Below are 13,201 nucleotides of genomic sequence, written 5' to 3' on the forward strand. Positions count from 1 at the left end.
GGCTCAGCTGTGTCACCCCACTTTCACAGGTTTGAAGCCCTAACCCCCAGGAGCTCAGAATGTGACTGCATTTGGAGACAGGGCCTTTAAAGAGGTGATTAATATAAAATGGAGTCATTAGGGTGGGTTCTAATCCAATATGATAAGAAGATATTAGGACACAGACAATATAGTCCACAAGACACTCATCTGATAGCCCAGCGAGAGGATGGCCATGGAATAGCCAAGGAGAGCAACCTCAGAAGAAATCAATCCTACTCACACCTTCATCTTAGAATTCTGGCCTCCAGAACTATGAGAAAATAAATGTCTAAGCCTCCCAGTCTCTGGTCTTTGTTATGGGAGCCAGAGCAAACAAATACAGCTGTGTTTCAGAAATGGTTTCTTTCAGTCTGAGGATTCCCCCTTCCTACCCTAAAGCTTGGCTTCAGTTTTGGGGAGCTTGTGTCAGAGCAGGGGGTTCATGACATTTCCCCAATGTGCCTTTAAAGACACTACACAGTTGTTCCCAAGGCGGACTACATAATTTGCAGACACAGCGCATCATGAAAATATTGGCCCTTTCATTCAAAAGCATAAACAAAGCTTCGTTAAAGGTTCAGTTCAGTTCAGTCACTCAGTCGTGCCCAACTCTTTGCGACCCCATGGACTGCAGCATGCCAGGCCTTCCAGCCCATCACCAACTCCCAGAGTCTGCTCAAACACATGTCCATCGAGTTGGTGATGCCATCCAGCCATCTCATCCTCTGTCATCCCCTTCTCCTCCTGCCTTCAGTCTTTCCCAGCATCAGGGTCTTTTCCAGTGAGTCAGTTCTTTGCATCAAGTGGACAAAGTATTGGAGCTTCAGTTTCAGCATCAGTCCTTTCAATGAATATTCAGGACTGATTTCCTTTAGGATGTAATGGTTTCATATCCTTGCAGTCCAAGGGACTCTCAAGAGTCTTCTCCACACCACAGTTCAAAAGCATAAATTCTTTGGTGCTCAGCTTTCTTTATGGTCCAACATTCACATCAGGACTACTGGAAAAACCATAGCTTTGACTAGACAGACCTTTGTCGACAAAGTAATGTCTCTTCTTTTTAATATGCTCTCTAGGTTGGTCATAACTTTTCTTCCAAGGAGCAAGCATCTTTTAATTTCATGGCTGCAGTCCCCATCCGAAATGATTTTGGTTAAAGGTACTACTACTAAAATATAAAGCTCCAGTCCTTCATGGACTCTCCTTGACTCGTTGTGAATGGTGTTTCTTGCTATTTAATGTCATTCTAAATAAATAAAAATTTAATTATTAGCATGAGTTTTACTATTTTTCTTTCTATTGGGTAATACCAGTTTTAAATAATTTGCATGTGGATTTATGGTTCCTATCTCATACCTAGTAGGTGCACAAGTATCTTTTTCTCAGAACTGTAGAAATTCTGGACAAGACTAGCTCCGTTGTTTTCATCTGATACAGCCATCTGCTACCAACCCGCCTACCTTCAGCTTGCTGATGAATAAGGAACAGCTGAATGGTCAGAAACAGGGGGTTGCTTTTCTTTTCTTTCCCTACCATGTCCCTGTTTTCAGCTTTAGTGGTTGGTTACCATAGTGGCTACCCACTCCAGTATTTTTGGGGCTTCCCTGCTGGCTCAAACGGTAAAGAATATGCCTGCAACATGGGCATCACAGGTTCAAACCCTGGGTCAGAAAGATCCCCTGGAGAAGGGAACGGATACCCATTTCAGTACTCTTGGCTGGGGAACTCCATGGACAGAGGAGCCTAGCAGGCTTGTCCATGGGGTCGCAGAGTCTAACATGACTGTGCGGCTAACACAAACACCAGAGGAATATCACTAGTGAGAAGTGTGCTTGGTTGTTCGAAGAAGGCCTTTGTCTCCTTTCTGTGTTTAAAGTTCTGGTTTGCAGGTAAGGGTAGGGAAAGCATGGGTGTTCATAGATATGACTCACTTTGAGTTTCACTGAGCATCGCATGTCCACTTCAATGCTGTGTTCGCGGGCAGGGTGACCACTCTGCGCTAACGAGGTAACCGCTGACAAGAACAAGGGCAGTGGCTCACGCATGTGCTCTGCTGTCCCATCCACTTCACTCACAAAACACAAGTTCAAAAATAAAATTACTAAGAACTTCAAGGGACAGCAGAGCACTGAGTCTAGTGTGGGCCCCTTCCAAGGGTGGGCCTTCCAAGGGTGGGGCCTTCTGGGGATAGGGTCTTTGGGAGGTGGGGCCATGTGCAGTTGCAAGTATTGTCCACTGTGAATTCTAGGCTTCCTCCTCTCTGCTGCCCCTCCCCAAGGACCTTCAGGCTTTGGAGACTAGAGTCAGAACTAAAGAAATATGTTTTACTGCTTTACTGCTTTGGTGGGTTGGTACTTTTCTAATGTTTTCCTAACGCTTTACTGCTATGGTGGTGTTTTTCCAACACCTTGACTCTCTTCACTCAGCGTTTTCAGCACCCTCCCAACCCCCAGGCTTTCTCCTATAATGTGGTGTAAGTCTGGCTTTCTATTGAGTCGAACTGTTTGGTGAATGACCGCAAAAACCTGCCCCTCTTCCATTGCTCAAGAGGGTAGTGCTGCATCTCAAGGTAAACATAACTATATATATATAACATATTTACATGTTCATTTACATATACACACAGAACTATGGTGTGTGCACGCTCAGTTGTGTCTGACTCTTTGTGACCCCATGGACTGTAGCTCACCAGGCTCCCCTGTCCTTGGGATTTTCCAGGCAAGAATACTGAAATGGGTTGCCATTTCCTCCTCCAGGGGATCTTCCCAATCCAGGGATGGAAGCCATGCCTCTTGTGTCTCCTGCATTGGCAGACAGATTCTTTACCACTTATGCCACCTGGGAAGCCCCATATTCATATTTTAGCATTTACATATATAAATACAAAATATAAATATTATTTAAAATATGTGTGTTCAGTCATGTCTGACTCTTTGTGACCCAATGGACTGTGACCTGCGAGGCTCCTCTTCTGAAGGGATTCTCCAGGCAAGAATACTGAAATGGGTTGCCATTTCCTCCTCCAGGGGATCTTCCCAATCCAGGGATGGAAGCCATGCCTCTTGTGTCTCCTGCATTGGCAGACAGATTCTTTACCACTTATGCCACCTGGGAAGCCCCATATTCATATTTTAGCATTCACATATATAAATACAAAATATAAATATTATTTAAAATATGTGTGTTCAGTCATGTCTGACTCTTTGTGACCCAATGGACTGTGACCTGCGAGGCTCCTCTTCTGAAGGGATTCTCCAGGCAAGAATACTGAAATGGGTTGCCATTTCCTCCTCCAGGGGATCTTTTCAAGCCAGGGATGGAAGCCACGTCTCCTGCATCTCCTGAATTGTAGACAGATCCTTTATCGCTTGAGTCATTAGGGAGCTCCATTTAAAATATGATTTTTCCCTCTGTTTTGATAAGATGGAATGCACTGCATTCCAGAGACCTTTCTCAACTCCATGATAACAATTTGACATTGTCTTAATTAGTCCTTATACATCCCCACCTTTCAGATGTTACAGTCAAGGTTCAGTGAAGTCCAATCACTTGCCTAACATGATACACTCAGTGTATGGCCTCTGGCCTCAGTCTAGACGTGCAGATGGATGCTTGGGGTGAGTCTCTGGCCAGGGAGACAAAGCCAGAAGATGAAGGGAGGGGAAGTCTTGACTGGTGTTTCTTCTTGTGCTAAACTTAGGGTCCTTAGAAAGAGTCCTATTGGTCCTGGCTGGTCAGGAGTCTAAGAGCAGAGATCTCAGCCATGCAGGGTGCAGGCATTCCTGGGGAAAGCTCAAGTTGGTAGGGAGCACTGGGTTTTCCTCCATGCCAGTGTCTTAGTTGCCCTCCCACCTGATACTGTAACTTGTCACATGTTTGCCCACTTGTCACTCTTACAACAGTATGTTCAGGAAAGGGCCTGAGAAATACATTCAAGCTACAGAAACACAGCATATGGGCTACCATGTTGATCCATCTTGAGAGCTTTTATTGTGAGTGGCCAAGTGATCTTAGGGCAAATTAATATATTTAAAGAAGCAGGAAAATGACTCCAAGAATAACATAAGGGCTAGTGATCATTTACTGGTCCAGAAATGCTTCTGGGAGTGCTTCTATTAAAAACTAATTTATTTATTTGGCTGTGTAGGGTCTTAGTTGAGGCATGTGCGATCTAGTTTACCAATGAGGGATCGAACCAGGGCCCCCTGCATTGGGATCATGGGGTCTTAGTCACTGGACCACTAAGGTAGCCCCTCTAGTAGTCCTTCCTAACATTCCCCACCTCGCATCACTCCTCTTGTTGACAGTAAGCACTATTCAAGTTTTCTGAAAGAAATATGGATGACACAGTACACTGTGTGTGACCCTAAAGCTTAATTCATTTCTGAACAATGATACGCACAGTATGGAGGATGGATACTTTCCTGCGCAGAGAAAGGAGCTGAGCAGAACATATGAGGCAGCCCTGGATATAAATAATTGAAGCCAGCAGTCACCCGCTCATGCACAGCCACTGTAGTTTAGATACTTAACCCCAAATGGAAGTGGGGTTCAAGAAGGGGACAGTCAAAAAACTTAGTTTGGCCTGGAATTGGATGGTCTGAGTTCTAATTCTGATTCCATCATAGATAGACTACTTGTATGGCTGTGGAATGTGGTCTACTTGAGAAGGGAATGGCAAACCAATTCAGTATTTTTGCCGTGAGAACCCCATGAACAGTATGAAAAGGCAAAATGAAAGGATAATGAAAGAGGAACTCCCCAGGTCAGTAGGTGCCCAACACGCTACTGGAGGTCAGTGGAGAAATAACTCCAAAAAGAAGGAAGGGATGGAGCCAAAGCAAAAACAATACCCAGTTGTGGATGCGACTGGTGACAGAAGCAAGATCCAATTCTGTAAAGAGCAATATTGCATAGGAACCTGGAATGCCAGGTCCATGAATCGAGGCAAATTGGAAGTGGTCAAACAAGACATGGCAAGACTGAACGTTGACATTCTAGGAATCAGTGAACTAAAATAGACTGGAATCGGTGAGTTTAACTCAGATGACCATTATATCTACTACTGCGGGCAGGAATCCCTCAGAAGAAATGGAGTAGCCATCATGCTCAACAAAAGAGTCTGAAATACAGTACTTGGATGCAATCTCAAAAACAACAGAATGATTTCTGTTCATTTCCAAGGCAAACTATTCAATATCACAGCAATCCAAGTCTATGCCACAACCAGTAATGCTGAACAAGCTGAAGTTGAATGGTTCTATGAAGACCTACAAGACCTTTTAGAACTAACACCCCGAAAAAGATGTCCTTTTCATTATAGGGGACTGGAATGCAAAAGTAGGAAGTCAAGAAACACCTGGGGTAACAGGCAAACTTGGCCTTGGAATGTGGAAAGAAGCAGGGCAAAGACTAATAGAGTTTTGCCAAGAAAATGCACTGGTCATAGCAAACACCCTCTTCCAACAACACAAGAGAAGACTCTAACATGGACATCACCAGATGGTCAACATCGAAATCAGATTGATTATATTCTTTGCAGCCAAAGACTGAGAAGCTCTATAGAGCCAAAAAAAAAACAAGACCAGGAGCTGACTGTGGCTCAGATCATGAACTCCTTATTGCCAAATTCAGACTGAAATTGAAGAAAGTAGGGAAAACTGCTAGACCATTCAGGTATGACCTAAATCAAATCCCTTATGATTATACAGTGGAAGTGAGAAATAGACTTAAGGGTCTAGATCTGATATAGAGTGCCTGATGAACTATGGAATGACGTTCATGACATTGTACAGGAGACAGGGATCAAGACCATCCCCATGGAAAAGAAACGCAAAAATGCAAAATGGCTGTCTGAGGAGGGCTTACAAATAGCTGTGAAAAGAAGAGAGGCGAAAAACAAAGGAGAAAAGGAAAGATATAAGCATCTGGATGCAGAGTTCCAAAGAAAAGCAAGAAGAGATAAGAAAGCCTTCTTCAGCAATCAATGCAAAGAAACAGAGGAAAACAACAGAATGGGAAAGACTAGAGATCTCTCCAAGAAAATTAGAGATACCAAGGGAACATTTCATGCAAAGATGGGCTCCACGAAGGACAGAAATGGTCTGGACCTAACAGAAGCAGAAGATATTAAGAAGAGGTGGCAAGAATACACAGAAGAACTGTACAAAAAAGATCTTCAGGACCCAGATAATCAGGATGGTGTGATCACTCATCTAGAGCCAGACATCCTGGAATGTGAAGTCAGGTGGGCCTTAGAAAGCATCACTACGAACAAAGCTACTGGACGTGATGGAATTCCAGTTGAGCTATTTCCAATCCTGGAAGATGATGCTGTGAAAGTGCTGCACTCAATATGCCAGCACATTTGGAAAACTCAGCAGTGGCCACAGGACTGGAAAAGGTCAGTTTTCATTCCAATCCCAAAGAAAAGCAATGCCAAAGAATGCTCAAACTACCTCACAATTGCACTCATCTCACATGCTAGTAAAGTAATGCTCAAAATTCTCCAAGCCAGACTTCAGCAGTACGTGAACCGTGAACTTCCTGATGTTCAAGCTGGTTTTAGAAAAGGCAGAGGAACCAGAGATCAAATTGCCAACATCCGCTGGATCATTAAAAAAGCAAGAGAGTTCCAGAAAAAACATCTATTTCTGCTTTATTGACTATGCCAAAGCCTTTGACTGTGTGGATCACAATAAACTGTGGAAAATTCTGAAAGAGATGGGAATACCAGATTACCTGATCTGCCTCTTGAGAAACCTGTAAGCAGGTCAGGAAGCAACAGTTAGAACTGGACATGGAACAACAGACTGGTTCCAAATAGGAAAAGGAGTACGTCAAGGCTGTCTATTGTCACCCTGCTTATTTATCTTATATGCAGAGTACATCATGAAGACCGCGGAGCTGGAAGAAGCACAAGCTGGAATCAAGATCGCCAGGAGAAATCTCAATAACCTCAGATATGCAGATGACACCACCCTTAAGGCAGAAAGTGAAGAGGAACTAAAAAAAGCCTCTTGATCAAAGTGGAAGTGGAGAGTGAAAAAGTTGGCTTAAAGCTCAACATTCAGAAAACGAAGGTCATTTCATGGGAAACAGACGGGGAAACAGTGGAAACAGTGTCAGACTTTATTCTTTTGGGGGCTCCAAAATCACTGCAGATGGTGACTGCAGCCATGAAACTAAAAGTCGCTTACTCCTGGGATGGAAAGTTGTGACCAACCTAGATAGTATATCAAAAGCAGAGACATTACTTTGCCGACTAGGGTCTGTCTAGTCAAGGCTATGGTTTTTCCAGTAGTCATATATGGATGTGAGAGTTGGACTGTGAAGAAGGCTGAGCACTGAAGAATTGATGCTTTTGAACTGTGGTGTTGGAGAAGACTCTTGAGAGTCCCTTGGACTGCAAGGAGATCCAACCAGTCCATTCTGAAGGAGCTCAGCCCTGGCATTTCTTTGGAAAGAATGATGCTAAGCTGAAACTCCAGTACTTTGGCCACTTCATGCGAAGAGTTGACTCACTGGAAAAGACTCTGATGCTGCGTGGGATTGGGGGCAGGAGGAGAAAGGGACGACAGAGGATGAGATGGCTGGATGGCATCACTCACTCGACGGACGTGTGTCTGAGTGAACTCCAGGAGTTGGTGATGGTCAGGGAGGCCTGGCGTGCTGCGATTCATGGGGTCACAAAGAGTCGGACACGACTGAGCGACTGAGCTGAACTGATGGCTGTGGAAAATCATCTCTTAGCATCAGCTGTGTCTTCCATAGTTATAATATTTTTACTAGAAATTTTAAGAACTATTATCTTGGAAACTTTCAGATATACAATATAGTATTATTAACTATTGTCACCATGCTGTACGTCACATCTCCAGAACTGATTTACTTTATAAATGGAAGTTTGCGTCTTTTGACCGCCTTCCATCTTTACCTGTTTCACCCACTGCCAACTCCCTGCCTCTGTTCTCTGCATCTATAAATTCAAGTGCTACTGTTTTTATTTTTTTGCTTTTTTTGTTTGTTGCTTGTCTTTTAGGATTCCACATATAAGTGAGATGATACAGTATTTGTCTTTCTCAGCATGACTTATTTCAGTTAGGACTGTGCCTTGGGGATCCATTCATGTTGTTGCAAATGGGAAGATCTCCTTCTTTTTATGGTTGAATAATATTCCATTGTATATATTCAATATGTCTTTTCTGATATAGCAAAAATTATTTTGTGATTCAAAGAAACACTCTGTACTGATATTTTGTAAGAAAAATAGAAATATTATGCTACTTTAAATATTTCTGAATACCTAAAGAATGTCTTCTTTTGTGCTAATAAACTGGAATGTACATATAAATGTACATTAAATGTAGACTAAAGGGTAAACTATTGTTTTTTAATACAAAATGAAATTAGTGATCTCACAGGGTTTGTCCTGAGGATTACATAAGATCCTCAGGCAAACCCCTTAGCACAGTCCCTGGCTTACAGAAGGCACACATCAGAGTTGATTATCATTTTTATGGACCGCCATTTGCTTTAGCCTTCTAAAAGAACCAAAAGTTATCTCTGAAAAATATCAACGGCTTTGGATGCTATGGGAAAGTGATATCTGTGTTGACCTAATTAGAATGAAGTGAAAAATCCTTTTTGTGTAAAACTTGTTGAAAGTCTAAATTCTGTTAGTTCTTCTGCTTTAGCAATTAGGAGAAATGTTAAAGTATTTTTGATAATTGAATCATTCACTGTAACCAAGGGCATTATTAATTTCGACATTAATGCTTACAAAAGATTACCGCAAACGCAGATAGAGAAGTAATGGGAAGTTGCAGAAAATTCAAAGGGGCCCCTGACAAGAGTGTTTCCCCTTTAATTCTCTTCTTTTTCTTCTACAATTAGAATGCATCTGACATTTTACTTAGGTTCAGGTCTGCTGAGTGGGTTTCCAGGTGCCTGGCCTTTTACAGCCAGCCTCGTAAAAACCATCCTCCGATCCTTCTCACTGTAAGAAGCCTGAGGGACAGAGGTGCTTTAACACCAAGTCTACGACAACATCAGTTCAGTTCAGTCACTCAGTCGTCTCCGACTCTTTGCGACGCCATGAACTGCAGCATGCCAGGCCTCTTTGTCCATCATCAACTCCCGGAGTTTACTCAAACTCATCTCCATGGAGTCAGTGATGCCATCCAACCATCGCATCTTCTGTCGTCCCCTTCGACCCCTGCCTTCAATCTTTCCCAGCATCAGGGTCTTTTCCAATGAGTCAGTTCTTCACATCAGGTGGCCAAAGTATTGGAGTTTCAGCTTCAACATCGGTCCTTCCAATGAACACTTAGGACTGATCTCCTTTAGGATGGACTAGTTTGATCTCCTTGCACTACAAGGGACTCTCAAGAGTTTTCTCCAACACCACAGTTCAGAAGCATTAATTCTTCAGTGCTCAGTTTTCTTTATAGTCCACCTCTCACATCCATACATGACTACTGGAAAAACCATAGCCTTGACTAGACAGACCTTTGTTGGCAAAGTAATGTCTCTGCTTTTTAATATGCTATCTAGGTTGGTCATAGATTTTCTTCTAAGGAGCAAGTGCATCTTTTAATTTCATGGCTGCAGTCACCATCTTCAGTGATTTTGGAGCTCCCCAAAATAAAGTCTTCTACTGTCTCCCCATCTATTTGCCTTGAAGTGATGGGGCCAGATGCCATGATTGTAGTTTTCTGAATGTTGAGCTTTAAGTCAACTTTTTCACTATCCTCTTTCACTTTCATCAAGAGGCTCTTTAGTCCTTCTTCACTTTCTGCCGTAAGGGTGGTGTCATTTGCACATCTGAGGTTATTGATATTTCTCCCAGAAATCTTGATTCCAGGCACTGGAGCAGCAGAGTGGTGGCTGCCTGGCACTGGAGCAGCCAGCGGTGAAGAGGAGATATGCCACGTCCAAGGTCAGAGAAACCCCAATAAGAAGGTAGGCGCTGAGAGAGGGTATCATAGGGCAGACAGCATGAAACCACAATCACAGAAAAGTAATCAATCTAATCACATGGACCACAGCCTTGTCTAACTCAATGAAACTATGAGCCATGCCGTGTAGGGCCACCCAAGACGGATGGGTCATGGTGGAGAGTTCTGACAAAATGAGGTCCACTGGAGAAGGGAATGGCAAACCACTTCAGTATTCTTGCCTTGAGAACCCCATGAACAGTATGAAAAGGCAAAAAGATGGGACACTGAAAGATGAACTCCCCAGGTCGGTAGGTGCCCAATATGCTACTGGAGATCAGTGGAGAAATAACTCCAGAAAGAATGAAGAGATGGAGCCAAAGCAAAAACAACACCCAACTGTGGATGTGACTGGTGATAGAAGCAAGATCCGATGCCGTAAAGAGCAATATGGCATAGGAACCTGGAATGTTAGGTCCATGAATCAAGGCAAATTGGAAGTGGTCAAACAAGAGATGGCAAGAGTGAATGTCGACATTTTATGAATCAGCAAACTAAAATGGACTGGAATGGGTGAATTTAACTCAGATGACCATTATATCTACTACTGTGGGCAAGAATCCCTTAGGAGAAATGGAGTAGCCATCATAGTGAACAAAGAGTCCAAAATGCAGTACTTGGATGCAATCTCAAAAACGACAGAATGATCTCTGTTCATTTCCAAGGCAAATCATTCAATATCACAGTAATCCAAGTCTACAACAAAGTATCACTTCAATAATCCAGACAGAATCTGACCCCAAAATTCCAATTTACACTTTCAGTTGCGTCAGTGCCAGCTATAGATTTGTGAATTTAGCAACATTGAGAAGGTCTGCTCTCTTGCAAGGATCATCTTTCCCTCTTTCTCAGCATATCTGAGTTTCTACTACTAAGTGATCTATTATCTTGTGTTAAACACCGACCTCTCACTACAGTTTCTCCTCTAAAAGCAAATGAATTTTAGGCATGGTCTTCATATCAGAGCTCTTTCTTTGGTAGAACAGGTGTGTGTGTTTGGCGAGGTGGGGTGGAGTGTTGGATGTGCTAAGAGGGAAAATGTCACCAAGGGAGAAGGGAAAGGACACTAGACAATAGCACAAAACTGTGGAATGGGCTTCAGATTCAGCCCTGACTTCGTAAGCGACACTGTTTTCTAAGAACATGAAAAGTTAATGAGAGAGTCAATTCCTAGGCAGATGGATAAGAAGTCCAGGGTCCCCAAGGAGGAAAAAGGGGTCTGGGGCTCTTGAAGTGGAGATAGGGGTCTGGAATTCTCAAGAAGGAGAAAAGGACAATTTTTTTTTTCTCTACATTCCTTAGTCTTAGTCAATTATACAACTCAGTTTAAACTCTGTACTAGGGATTATACTGCCTCCCTGGTGGCTCAGATGGTAAAGCGTCTGCCTGCAATGAGGGAGACCTGGGTTCGATTCCTGGGTCAGGAAGATCCCCTGGAGAAAGAAATGGCAATCCACTCCAGCACTCTTGCTTGGAAAATCCCACGGATGGAGGAGCCTGATAGGCTACAGCCCATGGGGTCGCAAACGGTCGGATAGGACTGAGCAACTTCACTTCAGGGGTTATACAACAACAGTGTATCCTGCTTGAGGACAGTTTCTCCTTCCTGAAAACCTTCTGGCTAATTCTGTTATCTTAAAATGTAAATTATGGGAGTGGGTCTAGTAAGATCTTTACAACCTCCAGACATTCTTTTGATTCATTGTAATAACTAATTAAAAGGTATATAACTCCAATGCTAACACTAGCAGGGGGGTACTCTTTATGCTCTCTTCTGATGTCTATGCCAGAAGCTTTCTCTATCCCTTTTATACTTTAATAAAACTCGATTACACAAAAGCTCTGAGAGATCAAGCCTCGTCTCTGGCCCTGGATTGAATTCTTCTCCTCCGGAGGCCAAGAATCCCGTGTCTTTCGTGGTTCAGCAACAACCTTTCATTAACTTGCAGTGTGTACTTGTTTTTCTCTTTATTCTAAATGTCTCATGTGTTCATTTGATGAAAAAACTTATTTCAAATAAAAGGGAGGTTGAAATACTAATCAGAGTTATTTGTGATGCTTTGCAGGGGTTTAGCTGCCTTGAATTATTTTGTGGAAATATTAATTATCTAAACCACTTAGAAGAGAAAAAAGTCCTATAATTAAAAAGCCTTTTAACTAACTCCTTTTTAACATCCTTTAATGTTTCTCCAAATTCTCACTTGATAGATTCCAGGTCTATCATTAAAATCATTCCCTTCTGCTGTCACCCTTCACTGTACACACCTTGAAAAATCCCACTTGGGTAAAACCCAATAGTTGTTTGACCCCATGTCTCTCCTTGGCAGCTGAACACAGTTGGAGAAAAATACAACCATGCTGGCAGGTTTCATGTTAAATTCTCCACCACAAATCCAAGTGTATTTCTCTAGTTGACTGAGTCCCCACTCTTCTAGAGAACTGTTTCACACCTCTTTCCTCAAACCCCTCACCCAGGGATCCTTACCTCTGGCCACACCTTTGAATCACCTGGGAGCCTATAAAATGCACCAGTAGCCATGCCCCACCTCCAGAGATTCTAACTGTGTAGAACAGGGGACCTGGATATGAACGTGCTTTTAAAAATCTCCAGGTGACTCTCACGTACAGTCAGGATTGAGGATCAACTGCTTCCTCAGACACAGCTAATCACCCTTCCGATGACTGCACTGAGAAAATCGAATCAGTAAAGAAAGAACAGCCACAGATTCCCACCGAATCTACCTGCATGGAGCCTTTCCTCCACTTCATTCTGAACTAAGACCAACCCCTCTGCTTCTTCATTCCAGCCCGCCACCATTCAAGCCAACTAGGGCCTTGTTTGTCATTGCCCCCTCTCTCACCAGCATCTCTCTTGTATTCTTTCTTCTGAATCATGCCCACCACTATTCAAACATCTCTTGATTTTAAGAAATCTCTTCTCCAGTCCCCAAAAGCCACCTCTGTCACTCCCCTTTTCTCTGCAGTAAAATTCCTCCTCAACATTGATCTTTACTCAATACACAAATTTCTTTTCCCATTTTCTAAAATCCACTCCAATCACAGTTTCACCCTCCCCCCCCCACCCCATTGTCAAACCCAGTGGTTAATTCTCAGCCTTCATCTTACTAGATCTCTCAGCAGCATTTGGTCATTATTTCTTCTTTGGAATATGTATTTAGCCT

Source organism: Capra hircus, chromosome 28 (assembly GCF_001704415.2).
Source record: "Capra hircus breed San Clemente chromosome 28, ASM170441v1, whole genome shotgun sequence".
Classification (NCBI taxonomy): domain Eukaryota; kingdom Metazoa; phylum Chordata; class Mammalia; order Artiodactyla; family Bovidae; genus Capra; species Capra hircus.